Below are 24875 nucleotides of genomic sequence, written 5' to 3'. Positions count from 1 at the left end.
ATTTGTATTGACATTCTGTCCCTTCCTATATATTCCAGACTTCACTCTCATAGCCATATAGAATTAGTTGAATGAGGCTATCAAATAATTTTATAGTAGTTTTACTAGAAGTGTGAAACTAGCCAGCTTTTTAAAATTACACAGAAGACCCTTTGGACTTTTTTATTAACATTTTTTTTTATAACCAAATTTAAAGCAGGATCCATGCTATAGAGGTGGGTGTGATGAAGAAATGTCATTTTGGCTCCCCCCCCCCCCCCCCCCAATTCTTCTGTTTAGACATGCCACTGATTTTCTGTGACCTTAAACATTAGTACAAGAAGGATGAAGGGGGGGGGGGGATGCTGGAGAGGCACACAAATGCATTGGCCCCCAGGTACCGGAGACCCTTGGTGCGCGCCACTGGGTGCAAGTCATATGGGGCCGCAAGCAATGGCAAAGAGGAGTGGAGATTTGGCAGGCCGCAAGCAGTGTCCAACCTGCTTGCGACCCAGAAAACCACACAGTCAGTGGGCGTGATCAAGAATGATGTAGGAGTCGGGGCCAAGACTAGGGGGGGGGGGCAGTACAACGGGGGGCGCAAGGGAAAAGGCTCGCCTAGGGTGCCAAATCCCCTTGCACCGGCCCTGGTTACATGGTTACATGGTTCTCTTTTTGAGGTGATATGTTGGTATGAACTGAAATAATAGCAGGGAGAGAGGGCAACAGACTTAAGATAACACATAGAAATACAGATTACAACCTATCTGCAGAACCCTAACAGTCCCAGATCTTCCCAGCAGAGTCAAATGACACAGCCATTGAATCCTAAAACACTCCAGGAAATATATAATAATAATAAATAAATAAAAAACATAGTAAAACATATATAAAAAACAAATAACTCTCACTCCTAAAAAACAATGAAGCATAATAACACAAAACCAACAAAAAATATACCATCCTCAAAAAATAAAATAAAACCATACACAACAAGAAAACCAATGTCACAACAATAAAAGGCATTACTCAATCTTACATTCAGAGCTTAGTCAACTACATCTGTTTCTTTCATAAGGGCTTGGCTACACAGCCAAACCTTGCAAAGCCTCCTGAACTGCACTAAATTTCCCATAGCCCTAAGCTCTAGAGGAAGTGAGGTCAGATCAGGAGAAAGCTTTACACAAATCAGTTAACTAAATTCTGACCTGCAAGGAGTGGCAGTCGCTACTACCCTAAAACTAAACTAAAAGTAAAAGAAGATAAATACATAAATAAATAAATAATTGCTGGGCAGACTGGATGGACCATTTTGATCTTAATCTGTCATCATTTATTATGTTACTATGTTACCTCTAAAAGAAGCTGGTCAGATGAATGTAATGATCTTGAAGAGTGGTACTGAAGTAAACATGACTTTAAATATTTAGGGGAAAAATTATTTAGTACATTTTAGACTAAGAAGAAAAATATAATGGCCACTCTAAAGGCTGCTGGAAGAAAATAGAATGATTTTAGTGAAGTGATGAGATCATAAATTCTCAAACCTAACAAAGGGCCAGATTTTAAGATTTATACGTGGGTGAAGATTTGTGCGCGCAACCCGGCGCTCACAAATCTACTCCTGATTTTATAACGTGCACATGATAATTTGATGTCTGCAAGGAATCATTTGTTTTTTTAACAGCTCTAATAATACATTTATTTAAACATAAAGGGGGTAATTTTCAAAGGAGTTACACGCATAAATGTAACTACTATTGTAGCAATTTTCAAAAGCCATTTACTCACATAAGGTGCACTTATGCGAATAAATCCTATGGACGATTCAATGGCATATATTGTAGCAATTTTCAAAAGCCCACTTACTCGAGTAAAGTGCATTTACATGCGTAAAACCCAGATTTACGCATGTAAATGCTTTTTAAAATCCTCCCCAAAGGATCTCCTTGACAATACTTGGTACTAAATGCTAACATTGATATATCAGAATAAAAAGACATCTCCTGTAAAATTCCTGCTACATGAGCCTCTGTATAACTAAAAGTCTGTTTCCATTGAGCCAGATACATTAAGGGGCGGATTTTCAGAGCCCTGCTCGCGTAAATCCGCCCAAAACCGGGCGGATTTACGCGAGCAGGGCCCTGCGAGCCGGGAAGCCTATTTTACATAGGCCTCCCGGCGCGCGCAGAGCCCCGGGACTCGCGTAAGTCCCGGGGTTCTCGGAGGGGGGCGTGTCGGGGGCGTGTCGGGGGCGGGCCCGGTCGTCACGGCATTCCGGGGGCGTGTCGGCAGCGTTTTGGGGGCGGGTACGGGGGCGTGGCTACGGCCCGGGGGCGTGGCCGCGCCCTCCGTACCCGCCCCCAGGTCGCGGCCCGGCGCGCAGCAGGCCCGCTGGCGCGCGGGGATTTACGTCTCCCTCCGGGAGGCGTAAATCCCCCGACAAAGGTAAGGGGGGGTGTGTAGACAGGGCCGGGTGGGTGGGTTAGGTAGGGGAAGGGAGGGTAAGGTGAGGGGAGGGCAAAGGAAAGTTCCCTCCGAGGCCGCTCCGATTTCGGAGCGGCCTTGGAGGGAACGGGGGGAGGCAGCGCGGCTCGGCGCGCGCAGGCTATACAAAATCGATAGCCTTGCGCGCGCCGATCCAGGATTTTAGTGGATACGCGCGGCTCCGCGCGTATCTACTAAAATCCAGCGTACTTTTGCTTGAGTCTGATGCGCAAGCAAAAGTAGGCTGATCGCGCTTCTTTTAAAATCTACCCCCAAGGTATTATATTTAACAACATTGTTAAAATGGCATAAACCCCAGAGAGGGAAAATGAAAAAAAAAATAGCAAATGCACAAAATCCTTCTCTTACATGAGCTGCAACATTAAATAATGAGCAGAAATAAATATGACCTTCATAGATACAGATGCACATCATTGCACTTATATGTAATGGGGCGGATTTTCAGAGCCCTGCTCGCGTAAATCCGCCCAAAACCGGGCGGATTTACGAGAGCAGGGCCCTGCGCGCCGGGAAGCCTATTTTACATAGGCCTCCCGGCGCGCGCAGAGCCCCGGGACTCGCGTAAGTCCCGGGGTTTTCGAAGTGGGCGTGTCGGGAGGCGTGTCGGGGGCGGGGCCGGAGCGCGCGGCGTTGCGGGGGCGTGTCGGCAGCGTTTTGGGGGCGGGTTAGGGGGCGTGGCTACGGCCCGGGGGCGTGGCCGCGCCCTCCGTACCCGCCCCCAGGTCGCGGCCCGGCGCGCAGGAGGCCCGCTGGCGCGCGGGGATTTACGCCTCCCTCTGGGAGGCGTAAATCCCCCGACAAAGGTAAGGGGGGGGGTGTAGACAGGGCCGGGTGGGTGGGTTAGGTAGGGGAAGGGAGGGTAAGGTGAGGGGAGGGCAAAGGAAAGTTCCCTTCTAGGCCGCTCCGATTTCGGAGCGGCCTAGGAGGGAACGGGGGTAGGCTGCGCGGCTCGGCGCGCGCAGGCTATACGAAATCGATAGCCTTGCGCGCGCCGATCCAGGATTTTAGCCGATACGCGCGTATCTACTAAAATCCAGCGTACTTTTGTTTGCGCCTGGAGCGCAAACAAAAGTAGGCTGTTCGCGCTCGTCTGAAAATCTACCCCAATGTGCACAGATTGTCAGCATCTCATAGTAAAATCATATGTCATTTTCAAACTGCAAAAATACATATTTTTTTAATTTTTAGTGAAGGCACTTAAAACAATCACATTTCCCAATTGATTCCACTGAGAGCAGTTATCTTAGTGTAGAAACATCTTGTAAAAGATTCAACATTGGTTCAGAGTTTTGAGATCAATTTCTCTGCATCAGGGGAACACAAACAGCTCAGCTCGGTGTCAGTGCATTGAAACAGAAAAGAATGGCCATTTAATATTGTGGCTTATGTAAGAGAAGGATTTTTTTGTGTTTGATATTTTTCATTTTCCATCTCTGGGTATTTTCAGGTTTAATAGATAAAAAGGTGACAGTGATACTGTAGAAATTTAGGTCTGGAGATGAGTTACAAAAAATTCTAGTTTCTGTGAAGTCATTTTCTGTCACTTTTGATCATTCTAATTTCAAAAGTCTTAGACCCCTTAATGTTTCTGAATTGTTTTCTAATATCCTGATCATACGATCATTGATGCAGTGATCTGGTTCTGAAAAATGTTCCCACACTGTGTCTGTGGGCCTCATTTTCTAAAGTATCGCAGGCCTGCGATACTTTAGGGAATGAGGGGTGGGGGGGGGGGGGGCGGGCCTGCGCTAGCCAGCAGCGATCGCACCGTCGCGGTGTGATTGCTGCCGGTTTCGCACCCAATAGCGCCACCATAGAAGGTGTAGCTATTGGGCGTGAACTCGGACGCGAAAAGGGCCTTACCTTTTCATCGTCTGCGGCGTCTTCGCAGAGTCGGCCCCGGTGATGCCCCGACTCCTCCTCTTCCGGGGCCGACTCCGCCCCCATTTTGGTTTCACTCGCAATAAGGGACTTTTCGCTTGTGAAACGTCCCTTATCGCGTGCGAGCCACTTGGAAAATAAGGCCCTCTGAGGATGTATTTGTGTCTTTATCTTTTAGTCTATTTCACCGATGTAGCATCCCTCTTCATATTTCATGCACTGAATAATATATACTATATTAGTGAAGAAGCATGGCTAGGATCCCCTTATGTTGTCTTCAGATTATGCACCACTCCCCTTGCTGGTCCTTCCCCAGTCTTCTATTCCTACGACCAGGCACCTTCAATGGGTCCTCCTTCGGGCATGAACATGACAACTACAAACCCATTAAGTTTATCTGTTTAACCCCAGTTGCACAAATAGTAAGTTTAAATCTAAACAGTCAGATTTTGTCCAGCTATATTTAGCAAAAATGTTCAGCCCAATACATAGCCAGTTAGGTTCCACTGAAATTTTCCTAAACATAGCCAGCTTAAATTAGCTGATTATCTTTGCTGCTTTGTGTCTCTTTTTTTTTTTAAATTGAACAAATAGACTATACAAATCATTTAAACTCAACCTCTCTGCAACCCTTTAGCAGGGGGGGTGCTGTTATCCCTAGGGCCATAAAAGTATTTCTTTGGGGGCTACTCTCGCTATTTTTCTCCTTCTCTCTACAACTCCCAGGAGTGAGCGATTTCTGTGGGGGCGGGGGAGGGGGAGGGTGGGGGAGAAGATCCTTTGTGACCCAGGTGATCGAGCATTTCTCCTGATGTGCGCGCATCTCATAGCTGCAGTATTCTCCTCAGGGATAAACAGGCAGGACTCATAATAGGTGTTCAAATAAGATTTACTGATTATTTCCAAAATGCCAATAACTGTCCCACAAACCTTCCACAAATGAAACTGTACATTCAGGGCTGGTGCTAGGATTTTTGCTGCCCTGGGCGAACAATTACTATGCTGCCCTGCCCTCCCCATTGGTTCATTCTTTGTCCGGGCACACCAAAAAAAAGCCCAGCTCCCTTCAGTGATACAAGCTTTAAAAACTGACCCCCTCACCTCAAACCCATAGCTGGTGCAAGGGTGAACCTTATAGCCTTCACGCCACATCCGCCCCATTCCACACACACAGTTAAGGGTTATGCATTTATATTTTAAATAAAAAATATCAAAGTAAAGTATTCTGAGGTAAAAAATCTCTCACATGATATTTACATGCACTGCTGTTATGCCAACCAGAAATCCATGCAAATAACACACTTGGAACTCATATGGTATTAGGCTTACTGTGATGTGTGTTGGGTATGGGCTTGATCCTCTGAAAGCCAGAATACACAAATGCACTTCCTTTTAGAAAAATGCCTCACCTCAGTCACACATGTAGAACATAAACAGACCATCACCAAATGGAATAGACTTAGTTTTTTGGGTACTTGCCAGGTTCTTATGGCCTGGATTGGCCACTGTTGGAAACAGGATGCTGGGCTTGATGGACCCTTAGTCTAACCCAGTATGGCAATTTCTTATGTTCTTATGTTCTTATAGAATAGAGCATCCATAAGGTAGAAATACAAATGTGCAGACAAAAACTGAACTGAAAACTTCAAGACTTTTTCACTCTGGGGTAGATTTTAAAAGGGTTACGAGCATAAGTTATGCGCGTAACCCTTTAACCCTGCCCCCCCTGCGCGCGCCGAGCCTATTTTGCATAGGCTCAGTGGTGCGTGCAAGCCCCGGGACGTGCGCAAGTCCAGGGGCTTTCCGGGGGGGGGGGGGGGTGTCCTGGGGGGCCATGTCGGGGCCGATGCGACATTAGGGGCATTCCGGGGGGCATGTCAGGGGCTTGGTGCCAGACTGGGGGCATTTTGGGGGCGTGGTCGAGGCCTCCGAAACGGGTCCTGGGCCGGGGAATCACGCACCAGCAGCCCACTGGCGCACGCAAGTTACGCCTGCTTCTGGCAGGTGTAACTTTTAAAACACAGGTGTGGGGAGGGGGGTTTAGATAGGGCCTGGGGTTTTTGATTAGGGAAGGGAAGGGAGGGGAAGGTGCCGGGGGGTGGAAGGAAAGTTTCCTCTGAGGCCCCTCCGATTTCGGAGCGACCTCGGAGGGAACGGGCAGCGCGCACTGGGCTCAGCATGCGCAAGTTGCACAAATGTGCACCCCCTTGCGCGTGCCGACCCCGGATTTTGTGTATGGTTTTATTTTATTTTTTGAGGATGGTATATTTTTGGTTGGTTTTGTGTTATTATGCTTCATTGTTTTTTAGGAGTGAGAGTTATTTGTTTTTTATATGTTTTACTATGTTTTTTATTTATTTATTATTATAATATATATTTCCTGGAGTGTTTTAGGATTCCATGGCTGTGTCATTTGACTCTGCTGGGAAGATCTGGGACTGTTAGGGTTCTGCAGATAGGTTGTAATCTGTATTTCTATGTGTTATCTTAAGTCTGTTGCCCTCTCTCCCTGCTATTATTTCAGTTCATACCAACATATCACCTCAAAAAGAGAACCATGTAACCATGTAACCAGGGCCGGTGCAAGGGGATTTGGCACCCTAGGCGAGCCTTTTCCCTTGCGCCCCCCCCCCCCCGTTGTACCCGTTGCGCCCCCCCCCTAGTCTTGGCCCCGACTCCTACATCATTCTTGATCACGCCCACTGACTGTGTGGTTTTCTGGGTCGCAAGCAGGTTGGACACTGCTTGCGGCCTGCCAAATCTCCACTCCTCTTTGCCATCGCTTGCGGCCCCATATGACTCGCACCCAGTGGCGCACCGGGTGCGAGTCATATGGGGCCGCACCCGGTGCGAGTCATATGGGGCCGGGTCTCCGGTACACCAAGGGTCTCCGGTACACCCAGTGGTGCACCGAAGGGTCTCCGGTACCTGTGGGCCAATGCATTTGTGTGCCTCTCCAGCATCCCCCCCCCTTAATCCTTCTTGTACTAATGTTTAAGGTCACAGAAAATCAGTGGCATCTCTAGACAGAAGAATTTTGGGGAGGGGGGGGAGCCAAAATGACATTTCTTCATCACATCCACCTCTATAGCATGGATCCTGCTTTAAATTTGGTTATTAAAAAAAATGTTAATAAAAAAGTCCAAAGGGTCTTCTGTGTAATTTTAAAAAGCTGGCTAGTTTCACACTTCTAGTAAAACTACTATAAAATTATTTGATAGCCTCATTCAACTAATTCTATATGGCTATGAGAGTGAAGTCTGGAATATATAGGAAGGGACAGAATGTCAATACAAATCCTGCACCTCCAGTTCTGTAACTCTGTGCATCCACTGAAATTCCCCCAAACAATGGAGCTTGGATGTTTCCCTTACAGCTCATCATACTAAAAGATATTTTCAAATTCTGGTGTCACCTCACAGTAACAGCAGCACAAACACCTTCCACTGCCAGACACATTGTGAATTAATACAAAACCCTGCAAAAAAGACACTCAAAATCTATACTACAATCCCAACATAACATAACAGTAATAACACCAAGGACTCAAACAACAATAACCCTACCTGTGAATAAGCAAGGGTAAATATTACACTGGGTCCTAGAATACCAATACACCACCTATTGATGAAACAAAACAAACCCGATTGCTATAGATCCCTATACAGACACTACATGCTAGCAGAATCTCTCATCATGGTCACACACACAGAGCAGAAACAGAATCTCACCAAATACAGAAAATAAATAAAGGAGCATAAATTAGAAAAAACTGAAATGGAAACCCCAAGAAGCCAGATTCTGTGTATTAATAATGGAAAAACAGAACCACCATTCTTCATAAAACAATAAAATCAAGAAACATAAAGCATCAGTTATAATATTAATACTAATAAAAGAATATTTTAAAACTACTGATAAATAGAATTTCTATTAATTAAAATCATATACATTTTTTACAATTTCCCAAACACCAATACAATATTTCAAAACAGCACATATATCAAATAACACCCAATAATTAAAACTAATAAGGATTTTAAAAAGCCCCTGCTGTCCATGCATGGAAGCTCTTGATTTCCAGTCATCCTGATATTATCGAGGATTAGGAGGTTATCCTCTCTCTCTCACACACATGCTCACATGTCCATTCTCTCTCACACATACACTGTCACATACATACACATTCATGCTCTTATACCCACCATAACCTCTCGCTCTCACTGACACTGACACACTCTCAGGTGTAGGACACTCTCTCCCCCAACACACACTCCCACACACACACTCTTACACCCCTGTATTTTCTCATACACACTCATGCTCTCACTCTCACTGGCTCCCTCACATACACACAAACACACACACCCAGGCAAGCTCCCAATCATTCTCACACTGACCCCCAGGCAGGCTCCCATTCATTTTCACACCACTCCCTCCCCATCCCCCGGCATGCACACATTCAATCTCACACTCACAGACCCCTAGGCAGGCACCAATTCATTCACACACACACATGCAGGCACCTATTCTCACACATACAAACCCCAGGAAGAAACCCATTCATTCTCATACATAGACACACCCTCAGGCAGGCACCCATGCATTCACACACATACACTCCAAGGCAGACTCCCATTCATACACATGCACACACTAAAGGCAGATCTCCTCTTTCTTTTGCCAGCAATATCGGAGCCTCTCTCATTCCTCTGCTGCCACTGTCACTGCTGCTGCGTGGCTATTGGGGAGGCACTGATTGCTGCTACTGGCACTGAAGCCCATTCTGCTGTCTCCTCTCTGCAGGCCCTGTGGGCTTCCACTTCCTCCATGCTGATCTCCTACATTGTGAGAGCCGCATAGAGAAAGTGCTACTCTTGCACATTCCCAAAGATTACATGTGCCAATCAGTAAAAAGTAATGTATTTATGTTTTTTTACTTTGCTGTCTGATCTTAGTTTTCTAATCGGTTGGTCACAGGATTTTTTTCCACCTTTCCTTTCTTATTTTTTTTTGCCAATTCCTTTTATTTTGTCTTTTTTCTATTTCTTTTCTCTCCATCTGTCTTCTTCCCTCAAAATCACAGTCAGGTTCTCATTCTCACATGCTTTCTCTCTCTCTCTCTCTCACACACACACAGGCTCTCACTCTCACATGCTCTCTATCATACAATCATTCATACACACAGTCTCTCACTGACACATGCTGTCTGACTCACACACACAGGCTCTTCTGTCTCACTCCCACATGCTGTCTTGCTCAAGCACAGGCTCTCACTCTCACATGCTCTCTCTCATACAATCATTCATACACACAGTCTCTCACTGGCACATGCTGTCTGACTCACACACACAGGCTCTCTCTCACTCCCACATGCTGTCTTGGTCAAGCACAGGCTCTCACTGTCACATGCTGTCTCTCTCACACACACAGAGGCTCTCACATGCTGTCTCTGCAAACATTCAGGTCCTCACTCCCACACACAGTCTCTCAACTCACTCTCACACACAATCTCTCAACTCATCTCATACACGCACACACACACCCTCAGCCTCTCTCTCACCTCTGGGCCTCCTCTTCACGGGTCGCTGCAGGATGGGCTCTGCAGCAGCCCTGGTCTTCTCAGGCCGCCCGCAATGTGGGATTCGCTGCGGCCCGTAAGCGTTGCTCCTCTTCTGCACATGGCTGATGCTCCTCTTCCTTCCGGCACGCGGCTGTTGCTCCTCTTCCGGCACGCGGCTGATGCTCCTCCTCCTTCCTGCCTGCGCAGCTCCCTCAACATTTTTCTTCCGGGGCCGTGGGGGCAGGAAGGAGGAGGAGTATTTGCAGGCTTAGAGCGACCTTTTTTTTCTGGCCGTGGTGACGTGAGGTCCACCATGGCCCTGCTGATCTTCGGCGGCCGTATGAGCCTTCTTATCGGCCACCAGCGGCTTGGCACCCCCTAATGCTAGGCGCCCTAGGCGATCGCCTAGTTCGCCTAGTGCTTCCACCGGCCCTGCATGTAACTATGAATATAATTTTTTTTATTTTTTATCCCAGTTTTCCAAGTAAACTAGCCTTGTATGCTATCACAGAAGAGTGTTTGATCTATACCTTATAGAACTTAGAATAATTTCTGTCAACAAATTATTTGTTGAGTAATGTAAATAAAAATATTTGAATTGCTAAACTGAAAAAGGAGCAAAGAGGACCTAGTAACTCAGAGAAGCAGAAGTGAAAAAAACAAAACAAAACCTCTACATAGCATTTTTATTGGTTATTTCTGTCCAGTACATTATTGTTTCATTACAATATGCATGAGGCTCATTATTCTTATTTGAACATGCAAAATTGTTCTGATGTGATAATCTAAAATAGGGTATAGGAAGCACATGGAGCATAATCAAATTTTATCTTATCACAAACTAAGGACAAAAAGCTACAAACACATGCCCACACTTCACTCTGCACACTTACATATTTAGTATGTTCTCAAACAGGTCTGTTCTCTTGCCCAGTGAGAAACAATGGGAGAATCAGCAGAATTACAAAGGGATGAAGTAAGATGAATATGTTGACTGAAAATACTAGGGATGTGTTTTCATTTTCACATGACATGAAAACACCAAAAAACAAGCTTTTTTGTTTCATGTCATTTCAAAATAAAAAAGATGCACTAACACATTTATTTTAATTTAGTATTTCTTGTTTATGTGAGTTGTAAATAACGTGTACTAAATTGGGAAACCAAATGAAATACAAAAAAGAAAACTGGAGGAAAAGATTGCATGAAATAACTGAAACTCTCCTCCCTCAAATAAAATACAATTATAGGGCCAGCAGATTACTAGAAAACTGCTTTAATTGTACTTGACCCAAGTTTCCACTTACAATGCTAAGAACAAGTTTGTGAACCCCCACGTATAAAGAGTAGAATTACAAGTTCTTAATATGATAACCTTGTTTAATTGAAATCAGTTATTTCATAAGAAATAAAAAGGATATCTATATTAAACAATTCCATTTTTCTTGAGACATAATAATGTTCAAAGTAGGAGCAATAACTAAATCAGAATGTATGTGAAATAATAAGTGAACCCCCTAGTTTCCTTAGCACAGTTAATTAGCTAATTAGAATGAAATGCTTAATAAATAATAGGGATGACAAGAGGCAAAATTTTCATTTTGGTTCATCTCTTCATATGTAGGTTGCTACATTTGCCTCATTAGTTTAAAACAAACAATAATTCATTTATTTGTTTCATCTGTTTATTTGTTTCCAATTAAAGACAAAGAAGGAAGCAACGTAGCCTATCTTATGCTTCAAAATTGGGGTTTTCTAAACAACTCTAATGAAACTTGTGGGTAGACAACTTCAGAAAGGGGACGAGAACTTCAAAGCATCAAAACTATGTCAACGTGGCACTAAAGGTGTCATGAATAATATCACGGGCACACAGTTGAAGAAAACCCTGCCAGCAGTGGCAGGAGCTCTACAAAGCATGATTGGAAGAGCAAAGAAGCAGCAAGAGTTTCAAGAATGCCCCAATGCTTCAAAAGAGGGCACCAATAAAATGGCATTAACTACCGAAGGTAGCAAGAGTGGGGCAATGAGGCAACAAGAGTGCCATGAACATAATAAGGCACAATAAAGGGAGGACAAAGCTGCAAAGGTGGCAGAAAAAATCCCAGGTACTAACAGAGGGACAAAACAGCACAAAGATTGGCATGATGACTCAAAGACATGACAGGTAGAGATGTGATTTGGCCGAACCTTTTGGTTCGGCCTTCGTTATCGGCCCACCGTGGGAAATTTCATTTCCCGCGGTTCAGGCCGATTTTTTTTCCAGCTGTCCTGATCGGAAAAAAAAAAAAAAAAACAACCCTTCAGATTTAATTAATTACAATCCCCACCCTCCTGACCCCCCCAAAACTTGCCTAAAGTCCCTGGCGCTCCAGCGGGGGTCCCGGGAGTGATCTCTCACTCTCGAGCTGTCAACTGCCAGTAAACAAAATGGCGCTGGTGGCCCTTTGCCTCCCATGTGTCAGGGGCTATTGGTGCCATTGGCTGGCCTCTGTCACATGGTAGGTGCAATGGTCGGCCATGTGACAGAGGCCAGCCAATGACACCGATCGCCCCTGTCACATGTTAAGGGCAAAGGGCCACCAGCACCATTTTGTTTACTGGCAGCTGATGGCTCGAGAATGAGAGATCACTCCTGGGACCCCCACTGGACCACCAGGGACTTTAGGCAAGTTTTTGAGGGGTCGGGAAGGTGGGGAATTGTAATTAATTAAATCTGAGGGGTTGGGTGGGTTTGGGTTTTTTTTGTTTTTTTTTTAATTATGTGCCTTTCTCCCCCCAAAAAACAATAAGAAAACCACACAAAATTTCATGGGTTTTCCTCTCATTTCGGGGACCCCCCGAAACACGACGAAATAGGAAATATCTTCTATATTTCCTATTTCATCGCAAACGAATGCACATCCCTAATGACAGGTACAATGCAGCCATCTACAGTGCCTAGAACACCCCAAGTTGTACAGTCTTGGGTATGGGAACAAGGCAGAGTGGCAGCAAGACCCCCATGGTAGTACATAAGGGGCATGGCAGCTAGTTAGAGTGGCAGAAAGACCCCAAGGTATAGCATCAGGGGTATGGCAGCAAGACAGTGTGAGAGCAAGGCATTCAAGGTGGTATACCAGGGGCTTGGCAGCCAGACAGAGAGGCAGAAAGCCTCCTCAAAGTGGTGCATCAGATGCATGGCAGCTAGGTAGAGTGACAGCAAGAAACCCAAAGTATTGCATCAACCTTATGGCAGCAAGACCTCCAATGTGCTTTCTGTTGCCTTGTTTCTCACACTGAAATTCTGGAAAGTCCAGCAAAGTAGATTGATGTTCAAAAGACCAACTTTTCTGTCGACTCTAGCACTATCCTTGAAAGATGAGAGTTCACAATGTCCCCTTACATCAAGAAGAGACGTTCAGATTGGTTGATGAGCAGAAAAGATAATGCTAAGTCACCTTGGCAAGGTCTGGCCAGACAACAGATTTGTGTACTCAATAAGCAAGCAGATCTGTGTCCATGTCTTCGAACAGCACTGTTAGATACTATGTCACATAAATTGATGCTGGGGTTGGGTAAAAGTCTCTCTTGCCAACTGCTCAACTATGGCATGTGGCAGAAGAGATAGATCTGTGGGGGCAATGTGGCATGGGCACCCTTTCACAAGTGGGTCACAAATTGAGGCAAGTATGTGTTTTTTCTCAGAGATTTCAGACTCACTTGCACCTTCTGCTTCAAGGAGTCCACAGACTGCAAAATTTCTGCTTCCATTCCCTCTTGCTCATGTAAACTCTAACTTTTCCTACAGAATATTTGCTATGGGGATGTTCCTGCCCAGGGTAGCATTTCTGGAACTCAGAAACTCCATGGTGTCCTTGAAAGGATTCACGATTTGTATCATCTGCTTCATCACTACCTAATCATGATGCCTCAGAGGGTGATCCACACCTATTTCTGTTTTCAGAGAGAAATCATGAAAGGGTATCTTCTGTTTCAGTACCCTCTGCAGCATCAGATAGATGGAATTCCAGTGGATGCCAACATTTTGAATCAGTTGCTTAGGAGTCATCTCAAATGCTTCCTGCTTCTCACAGAGAAGCTGCCTTCCCTTCATGCTGGAGGTAACTATAAAGTCACTCTGCACAATCCCAAACAACTTGCAGCTCCCTGAAAGAAGACGAGATACCTTTACCATCTAGAATCTGACACAGAGAAATTAACAATTTTGCAGATGACTTCAGGGCTGAAATCACTATTGCCTCTTATAGGTAAGAAGTGGGATATTTTATAATATAGCTGCAATCTGAAAGTGATCCATCCCCATGTTTTTGCAGTGATCCTATCAGAAAGTGATCAGTTAGATGAAATGGAAGTCGGGCCCACACAATATATAAAAGAAAAGGGAGGGACAAAGGCAAGACCACCACAGATTCCATTTCAATCATCCATCACTATAAAATGATTTCAGACCAGGGATGTTCTGCACAATCTATCTGTCTGCAGATAACCTCACTGCACTGTGCATTGTGCTGCACCATGCAGAGGCATAAAAATCACCGACAATGAATCAATCTCTAATTTTATCCTACTCTGCCTCCAGTAAACACAGAAAAAATTGCCATTGCCTCTGTTATTCTGTCACAGTGAGACCACTGACTGCAACAGAAAAGATCAGAAAAAGCCCTATTCTAATGCCAATACCTACTTTTGTTTAAGCTTTTCTTTAACTCTTAGAGAGCTTCTGAAAAAAAAAAATCCTGCTCTACAAAATCCAGCAGAACAAATGGAGTTTCTTTGCACATGCTTTGATCTTTCAGTGGAAGAACTTCAATGTCTCTTGATCTGGATGAAAAACGTTTAGAGGGATAGTCATGATAGCCTCATGTAGCAAAAAAATGACAGGAGTCGGGTGGCCACATTATAGACTCACCAATTTATTGAAGCAGGAACTTTTGAGGAAATGCATCTGATGAAGTAACTCTGTCCTTAAAAGCTCCTGCTCCAATAAATTGGTTAACCTATATGGTAGCCACCTGACTCCTGTCATTTTTACATCTGGATGGTAGCTGTAGGCCAATTAAAAAGATTCTTCACTATGATTTGTCCTCCATCTAGTTTCTTTGATAACTTATCTCTCCTCTTCTCCAATGAAGCTGCTATGTCACACAAGCAAGAGTTGCTTGCTGCAGTTACCAGTTAGCTCCTGCCTGTAGTTTTTGCTTGCTCAGTACAACCATAGACTTGAAAAGGCATAGACCTGAATGGGAAACATAAACAAATGGAATTAAAATTGTTGTTTAAATTCACGGACACTTCAATTTATTTCAGGGGTGCATAAATGAAAAAAAAAAAAGGTCTCATTTGTCGCAATTTACCCGTTTGTTACAAATGAATGAACATTCCTATTAAATAATAGTGTAACAAGTAAGCTACTCTGCTGCGTAAAACTGCAAGATTAATTTTGGGCATCCTGCGTGATTTAAAAGTCAAAAATGTTTTGAGTTTAGTCTTCACCATAAAAGCTAGTGGGAACTCATCAAGGCATGATAAAAACAAGTTTCAGAGGACTTAACAAAAATGACTGTAGATGTTCATTTCGCTGGACAGGGTTACAAGTTAATTTCTAAACATTTGAGGCTCCATCCAACAACTGTCAGGTAGATAGTCTACAAATGTAAAAAGTTTAAGACTATAGTAGCAGTTATCCTGCCAAGATGCAAAATGGAGAATTATCCACAAAGTCACAAAGAACCCCAGCTAATGTCTAAAGATCTGCAGGCCTCTCACACTACAGCTAATTTGAGGATCCATGCATCAATCATCAGAAAAAAAAAACAGAATGGGAATGGTATTCTTGGGATGATAGCTAGGAAGAAGTAACTGTTCACTAAAAAGAACATTGCTGCTCACCTCAGGTCCACCAAAGGTTTTCTGGATGACCCACAAAACTTCTGACCTTCCATCAGTGGTAAAGAAGCCAGGGGGACCAAGGCCCCTGGGAGGAATGCTGTAGGGGGGCACCAAGGGGACAGGGGATCCCATCCTACCCAAAGAAGAAAAGGTTCTACGTCCGCCGGGGGCACTTATCCTGCCTGATGGCAGAAGTGGAGGAGGCCAGCAGCCACCAGGGGCACCTATCCCGCCCAACAGCAGAGGTGGAGGAGGCCCACAGCTGCTGGGGGGTCCATCCCACCTGGTGGCAGAAGAGAAGGAGGCCAACGGCCGATGGGGGGGGGGGGTGGAGGAGGCCTGTGGCTGTTGGGGGAGTCCATCCCACCCAGCAGGAGAAGAGGAGGAGGCCCATGGCTGCCAGGGCTGCCTATTCCTCCTGAAGACAGAGGTAGAAGAGGACTGGGGCACCTATCCTGCTGATGGCAGAGGTGGAGGAGGCCCATGCCTGTCGGGGGAGTCCATTCTGCCCAGCAGCAGAAGAGGAGGAGGCCTGCAACCACAGGGAAAGGGGAGCTAATCCCACTCAGTGGTGACCTAAATGAAGGAGAGGGACTGAAGCTGGAGCCAGAGCCTGCCCGCTTGGGATTATGTAGAGGAGAGGGAGTGGAGCCAGTGTGTGTGGTGGTGTGCGTGTGTGTGGTGTGTGTGTGTGTGTGTGTGTGTGTATATATGTGTGTAAAGGAGAGGGAGTGGAACCAGTATATGTGTGTATGTATAAAGTAGTGGGAATGAAGCCAGCCTGTGTATGTATGGAAGAGAGAGAGTGGAGCCAGTGCCTATGTGTGAGTGAAGGAGAGGGAGAGGAGCCAGCATGAGTGTGTGTGTGTGTGTGTGTGTGTGTGTGTGTGTGAGTGAAGGAGAGAGAGTGCAGCCAGCATGTGTGCAGGAGAGGAAGTGGAACCAGTGTGTTTGGGTGTGTATGTATAAAGGAGAGGGAATGGAGCCAGCCTATGTGTGTATGTATGAAGGAGGGGGAATGAAGCTAGACTGTGTGTGATTGGAGGAGAGGGAGTGGAGCCAGCTTATATAAGAACATAAGAAAATGCCATACTAGGTCAGACCAAGGGTCCATCAAGCCCAGCATCCTGTTTCCAACAGTGGCCAATCCAGGCCATAAGAACCTGGCAAGTACCCAAAAACTAAGTCTATTCCATGTAACCATTGCTAATGGCAGTGGCTATTCTCTAAGTGAACTTAATAGCAGGTAATGGATTTCTCCTCCAAGAACTTATCCAATCTTTTTTTAAACACAGCTATACTAACTGCACTAACCACATCCTCTGGCAACAAATTCCAGAGTTTAATTGTGCGTTGAGTAAAAAAGAACTTTCTCCGATTAGTTTTAAATGCGCCCCATGCTAACTTCATGGAGTGCCCCCTAGTCTTTCTACTATCCGAAAGAGTAAATAACCGATTCACATCTACCCGTTCTAGACCTCTCATGATTTTAAACACCTCTATAATATCCCCCCTCAGTCGTCTCTTCTCCAAGCTGAAAAGTCCTAACCTCTTTAGTCTTTCCTCATAGGGGAGCTGTTCCATTCCCCTTATCATTTTGGTAGCCCTTCTCTGTACCTTCTCCATCGCAATTATATCTTTTTTGAGATGCGGCGACCAGAATTGTACACAGTATTCAAAGTGCGGTCTCACCATGGAGCAATACAGAGGCATTATGACATTTTCCGTTTTATTCACCATTCCCTTTCTAATAATTCCCAACATTCTGTTTGCTTTTTTGACTGCCGCAACACACTGTACCGACGATTTCAATGTGTTATCCACTATGACACCTAGATCTCTTTCTTGGGTTGTAGGAACTAATATGGAACCCAACATTGTGTAATTATAGCATGGGTTATTTTTCCCTATATGCATCACCTTGCACTTATCCACATTAAATTTCATCTGCCATTTGGATGCCCAATTTTCCAGTCTCACAAGGTCTTCCTGCAATTTATCACAATCTGCTTGTGATTTAACTACTCTGAACAATTTTGTGTCATCTGCAAATTTGATTATCTCACTCGTCGTATTTCTTTCCAGATCATTTATAAATATATTGAAAAGGAAGGGTCCCAATACAGATCACTGAGGCACTCCACTGTCCACTCCCTTCCACTGAGAAAATTGCCCATTTAATCCTACTCTCTGTTTCCTGTCTTTTAGCCAATTTGCAATCCATGAAAGGACATCGCCACCTATCCCATGACTTTTTACTTTTCCTAGAAGCCTCTCATGAGGAACTTTGTCAAACGCCTTCTGAAAATCCAAGTATACTATATCTACCGGTTCACCTTTATCCACATGTTTATTAACTCCTTCAAAAAAGTGAAGCAGATTTGTGAGGCAAGACTTGCCCTGGGTAAAGCCATGCTGACTTTGTTCCATTAAACCATGTCTTTCTTTATGTTCTGTGATTTTGATGTTTAGAACACTTTCCACTATTTTTCCTGGCACTGAAGTCAGGCTAACCGGTCTGTAGTTTCCCGGATCGCCCCTGGAGCCCTTTTTAAATATTGGGGTTACATTTGCTATCCTCCAGTCTTCAGGTACAATCGATGATTTTAATGATAAGTTACAAATTTTTACTAATAGGTCTGACATTTCATTTTTTAGTTCCTTCAGAACTCTGGGGTGTTTACCATCCGGTCCAGGTGATTTACTACTCTTCAGTTTGTCAATCAGGCCTACCACATCTTCTAGGTTCACCGTGATTTCATTCAGTCCATCTGAATCATTACCCATGAAAACCTTCTCCATTACGGGTACCTCCCCAACATCCTCTTCAGTAAACACCGAAGCAAAGAAATAATTTAATCTTTCCGCGATGGCCTTATCTTCTCTAAGTGCCCCTTTAACCCCTCGATCATCTAACGGTCCAACTGACTCCCTCACAGGCTTTCTGCTTCAGATATATTTAAAAAAGTTTTTACTGTGAGTTTTTGCCTCTACAGCCAACTTCTTTTCAAATTCTCTCTTAGCCTGTCTTATCAATGTCTTACATTTAACTTGCCAATGTTTATGCTTTATCCTATTTTCTTCTGTTGGATCCTTCTTCCAATTTTTGAATGAAGATCTTTTGGCTAAAATAGCTTCTTTCACCTCCCCTTTTAACCATGCCGGTAATTGTTTTCCCTTCTTTCCACCTTTCTTAATGTGTGGAATACATCTGGACTGTGCTTCTAGAATGGTATTTTTTTAACAATGACCACGCCTCTTGGACATTTTTTACTTTTGTAGCTGCTCCTTTTAGTTTTTTTCTAACAATTTTTCTCATTTTATCAAAGTTTCCCTTTTGAAAGTTTAGCACGAGAGCCTTGGATTTGCACACTGTTCCTTTTCCAGTCATTAAATCAAATTTGATCATATTATGATCACTATTGCCAGGCGGCCCCACCACCGTTGGAGGAGAGGAAATGAAGTCCACCTGTGTGTGAGTAAAGGAGAGAGAGTGGATCCAGCATATGTGGTTTGTGTTTGTGAAGGAGAGGGAGAGGGTGAGGAACCTGCATGTGTGAGTATGGAGGAGAGGGAGTGGAACCATCATGTGTGTGTATGTATGAAAGAGAGGGAATGGAACCAGCCCCTGTGTGTATGGATGAGAAGGAATGGAGCCAGTTTATGTGTGACTGGAGGAGAGGGAATGGAGCCAGCTTGTGTGTGTATGTGTGTGTGTATGTGTGTGTGGGTATGTGTGAAGGAGAGGGAGTGCAGCCAGTGTATGTGTGTGTGTGGAAGAGAGGGAGTGGAGCCAGTGTGTGTCTGCCCGAGAGTGAGTGAGCCAGTATAAGTATGAGCCTGAGAGAGAGAGGGAGCCAACCAGCTTATGTGTCTTTGAGCATGTGTGAGTTTTGAAAGAGTGTTTATGTGAGTCACTGTGAACGTGAAGATGAATGTATGTGTATATGAGGTAAGAGAAAGTTTGTGTACCTACCTTCCCCTCCCACTAATCCACAACAATCTCAAATTGACTGGAAGTCAAAAGTTCCCTGGTATGGAGGGTGAGTGATTGTTTTAATCCTTCTTGATTTTAATTAATCAGGTGTTATTTGATGTGTGTGCTGTTTTGAAATATTCTATTAGTGTTTGGGAAATTTAAAAAAAAATATGTTTTCAATTATTTGATGTTATTCTGTTCATCTGCTGTTTTAAAAGAATTATTTTTATTTGTATGGTTTCATTATTATAATTAATGCTTTATATTTCTTGATTTTATTGTTTGAAGTTTTCTGAGGACGGATGATGCTTTAGTTTTTCCATAGGTTTCCAGATCAGTCTATGTCTGCGATTTTCCATTTTTACTTTATGGTCACTTTATTCTATATTTGGCGAGGGTTTGTCTGTGTTCTGATTTGTGATTGAGGTTAAGTATTCTGCTAATGTGTCATTTCAATGTAGAGATCTGTAGAAGTTTGGTTTGCTCTGTTTTCCTTATAGGGGTCACCTTTTCATAGGGTGGTATTCTGTATTTGGTGAGGGTTTATATTTGATCTCATATGTGATTGAGGTTAAGTATTCTGGTAATGTGTCATTTTTTTGCAGGGATCTATAGAAACTTGGTTTGTTCTATTTTCTTAATAGGAGGTTTTTTGGTGTTTTAGGACCTGGTGCAATGTTTGCAGGGTCAGCTTTTCATAGGGTATAACTGAGTGCTCTTTTGTAATGAGAGGTTTATTATTTTGTAATTTAGTTTTCTCTTGGCTTTCTGAGAATCAAGTCCACACTAAACATGCATAACATTAGTCCTAATACCATATGTGTTCCAAGGGCCTTTTGGGCTTTTATACAGGGTTTTCTGGTTGTCACCACAGCAATATATGTAAATATAAAATAAATGCTCTTGTGATATTTTTATTTCAAAAGACTATATTTTGAGTGTCCTTTTTCATATAAAATATTTTATTATAAATGCATAATTTGAAATTGTGTGTGGAGAGGGCCATGGTGTGGGGAAAGGCTAGGCATAAAGCTGTAAGATTCACCTAGGGTGTCTAAACCGCCTAACACCTTTACACCGACCCCAATTAGAAAAAAGAATACAAATAAAATAAAAATAAAGAAACAAAAAAAACCCCAGAATGCGGAAAGGCCAACACTGTAATTGTTCTAATAATCACAATCGTTCTCATGAAATCATGAGTTCTGCTTTAAATCAGAAAATTGTAGTAAAAGAATGTCAAAACATCCATCTATGAGATGAAGCTAAGCCAAAAGTGGTTCATGAGGCAGGACAACTGACCATAAATACTTAAGTAAATCTACGTCAGAAAAGCCAAAGAAAAAGAGATCTCATGTTTTGGATTGACCAAGTCAAAGAACCAACCTAAACCCTGCTGAAATGTTATGGCAAGACCCACAGCATGCTATTTATGTAAGGAAACCCTCAAATGTCAGAATTAGAACAGTTCTGTATGGAGAAATGGGCCAAATTCCTTAAGGATATTGCGAGAGACTGATCAACAGCTAAAGGAAATATTTTGTCGAAATTCCTGCTCAAGGAAGTGCCACCATTTACTGAATGAAGGGTTCACATCATTTTTCACACAAGGATATTTAGTGTGGAATCTTTTTATTGAATAAATAATCAAAATATATCCATTTTTTCTAAGTTACATATTCAGAGTTATCTTTCTTTCTTATCAGGGTTTAAATTAGGATCTAATCATGCTTTGAGTATAAATTGTACTAAAATACTGAATATCCCAGGGAGTTCAGAAACTTTTTCTCAGCCCTGCAATTTATGAAATGGTCACAAGAGGATTTCCTTAGTGTATCTATGCAATGTAAAACACCTTCCAGAGATTTATTTTGAAGTGTAATGGGTATGAAGGTAATTCATCATAGTAATCCAGGTCCCTGTGGAAATTTTGTAGTTACATGCTGATAAATCATTTAACCTGAAATGTGAACAATGAGTTTTGCCAACAGACTATAGCTTTAACAGAAAATATGGAGATGAAAATGTGAGAACACCTGGAGTATCAGAGATGATCTATGAGTGTTTGTGTTATAAGGGGGGTGAGAAAATATTCATTGTTCTAAAACTAGCAAATTTAATGGAAGTCAACCATTTTTCGGGTTCAGTGTTATAAATATACTACTATATTTATTTCTTAAGGGATTTTGCCTGCTTTATTGATATTATTTAGTTTTTTATTTATTTCAACTGAGTTTATTATTTTCTATCATTTTCAAAATTAATTGTTTTGATGAGGAGAAAGCATAACCTATCGGGGGGGGGGGGGGGCGCTCTCTCCTGCTTCCCTTTTTGCATAATGTGGAATTTCTCCCTGGGCGTGACTGCAGTCCAGTCTTTCGTCACTGGGCAGAGCGGGGGGTGATGTTTGCCTTTCACATGTATGATCCTGTTTCAGGTACTTTGTTGGACTTTGCTACTTTGGCGCGGACCTTCCAACTGCCTGCCAAGCAATTTTTTGCTTTTCTCCAGGCCCGCCACTATTTGCAGGCTTTTGCTTGGACATGTCTGGAGCTTGACGCCGAATTGCGGTTCGCCAACAGTATTTTTGATACAGCGTATCTCCGGAACACCATCACCAGTTGGAAGAGACTGGGGCAGAAGCTTGGTGATGCTGCTCCGATCCGCCGCATGGCTGCTCGGTGGTCTACAGTTTTGGACTCCCCAATCACTGAGCGACAAATGCTTAGCTGGTGCCGGGATCTATATCGTCTGCTACCTGATATTGGTCTTCGGGAGCTTCAGTTCAAACTTCTTCATTCTCTATATTACGATGATGTTCGAAGGTTCCGGATGAAGCTGACTACTTCCCCTACTTGTATTAAGTGTGGCACTGCTGATGGTACCTTGGTGCACCGCTTGATTACATGCCCGTTAATTCTGCCTTTTTGGCACGGGGTGCTGGAGGTGGTGGGGAAAAGCATAGCTGTGCCTCTGCGGCTCACTGCCCGGATGTTACTTTCGAGTATGTCTCCCCGCAATCTTCCTGGCGGCTGTGCTAAGGCCCGATTTGAGCGGGTAGCAGTTTTGATGGCCTGTCGCACTATCCTGGCTGGATGGACTGAGCCACTGCTTCCGCCTCCGATCGCCGCCTGGTTTGGGAGGATGGCCTCTCTAGCGCAAATGGAACGATTGGACTATGTGGCGGGCAGGAGGCGGCCAGACCCTATGTACTGTGCCTGTTGGGACATCTGTTTTACTACTTTTCCTAAATCGTTGCAGGAGGAACTGTGCCGCAATGGGTATACTTTAAATTGGTCCTGTAAAGTGCAAGGGAAAGGGAGGGGGGGAAGTTAGGTATGTATGATGGATGGATGAGTTGTGTTTGCAGTGTGGGGATTGGGTTCTGGCAAGGGGACTTGGGAAGGGGATCTAGGGGGGAGGGGGGGAAGAAAAGGAAAAATTGGGATGGGCAGTGAACTGCACTTGTTTGATTTTTACTGTTTGCACTGTTGGCCTTATGTGACTATATACTGAGTTGTTTACACGCTGTCATGGTGTTTTTGTTGATTGTCTTGGCCACCCCTGTTAATAAAAATTATTTTGGAAAAAAAAAAAAAAACAAAGACAGCTTTCTGACAGTTCCTGTCATAGACCAGTGCAATCAGATCCAAAGAGATGATTATAGATACATGTGAAAGAAATTACTCTGTAAGGATTACAATAAGATTTTCTATCCAAGGCAGAATATGATTTTTTGAATTAAGATCAACCCGGGATACATATTATCTGCATTTTACTGAAAATTCACAAAACAGTGGGAATTCAGCAGGATGTACAATAGTGGCTGAAGCAATCCAGCTCTTGAACCATGTTCCATATTTGTGAATACATTTTGGAGACTGTTTTATTGGTAAGATACCATCCTTTACAAGAGATTCAAAACATTTCATGAATCTTTTGACACAAACAGGAGAAGACATTCAAGGTTGTTATTTGGTAACTAAGGATATTATTTCACTTTATAATAGTATTCCACAGGATGAAGCACTGGAGGTTATAGAGTGCATAAAACAGATGAAAATGACCTCATCATCTCCCGACAAGAGTTCAAAATGAAGCTAACTATACTGGCACTAAAACTAAATTACTTTCTCTTTCAGGGTGTTATTATTTACCAGTAGGGGTGGGAAGGGGGGAAAATTGTGTTTTGTTTTTTGTTTCATTTTGGGGTGGGGGGTTTCCCATGAATTTCCTTTCTTGAATGTTTATTTTGTTTCTTTAGTTAACAAAAAATCAAAGAAACATTGAAATAAAAAATACAAAATCAAAAACAGTTCCTCCCTAGGCATCCCATACCCCCCACCCATCCCTTTCACCTGGAAAAATGCCAGGGCCAAGATCCTCGCTGGCCACCACTTAGCTGGTCCGGGGGCAATCCAAAGACAAGGCCAGATTCTGGTAAAAGTGTAAGATGATGTTTTTGTTGTACGGTAAAGCACATTGGAACAATAGCAGTTATTTCATCTCTGGATTAACACTTGTAATGAACATATTCAATTTACTTTGTCCTTTCATGCTGGCAGGATCCCTTTTTTAAACCTTTGGTTGATCAAGATGCAGATAGGGTTTCTTACAACAGTTCTGTACCGAAAAGATACGGACTGGACTGGAATGCACTCCTACATTATACTAATGCATATCCTGCCAGTTTAAAAAATCATTTATCTGTATCTCAGTTTCTGAGGATAAGACCTAATTATGCCTTCTTGAAAGATTTTACACATGAGTCTTGGTTGTTTATGAGGAAATTATTAGATCACCGCTACTCATTGTCATATTTAATGAGCATTCAAACGTGTTCTGTATAGTAAGAGAGAACTAATGCTATCTTTTACATCTAGATCTAATGACAAAGAAGGAGATAGTCTAACGTGAATTTTACTTTATTCCTCTGTAATCGGAGACATCATAAAATTTATGAAAAAGTACTGGTCCATGCTTGCTGTGTATCCATGTTTTGCCACATCTTCACTTTGTTTTGTTTTCAAAGAGGAAAGAACTTATGTGACTTTGAGTCCTTCTATGTTAACT

Source organism: Rhinatrema bivittatum, chromosome 1 (assembly GCF_901001135.1).
Source record: "Rhinatrema bivittatum chromosome 1, aRhiBiv1.1, whole genome shotgun sequence".
NCBI classification, from domain to species: Eukaryota; Metazoa; Chordata; class Amphibia; order Gymnophiona; family Rhinatrematidae; genus Rhinatrema; species Rhinatrema bivittatum.
Note: the sequence above shows the minus strand (reverse complement) of the source record.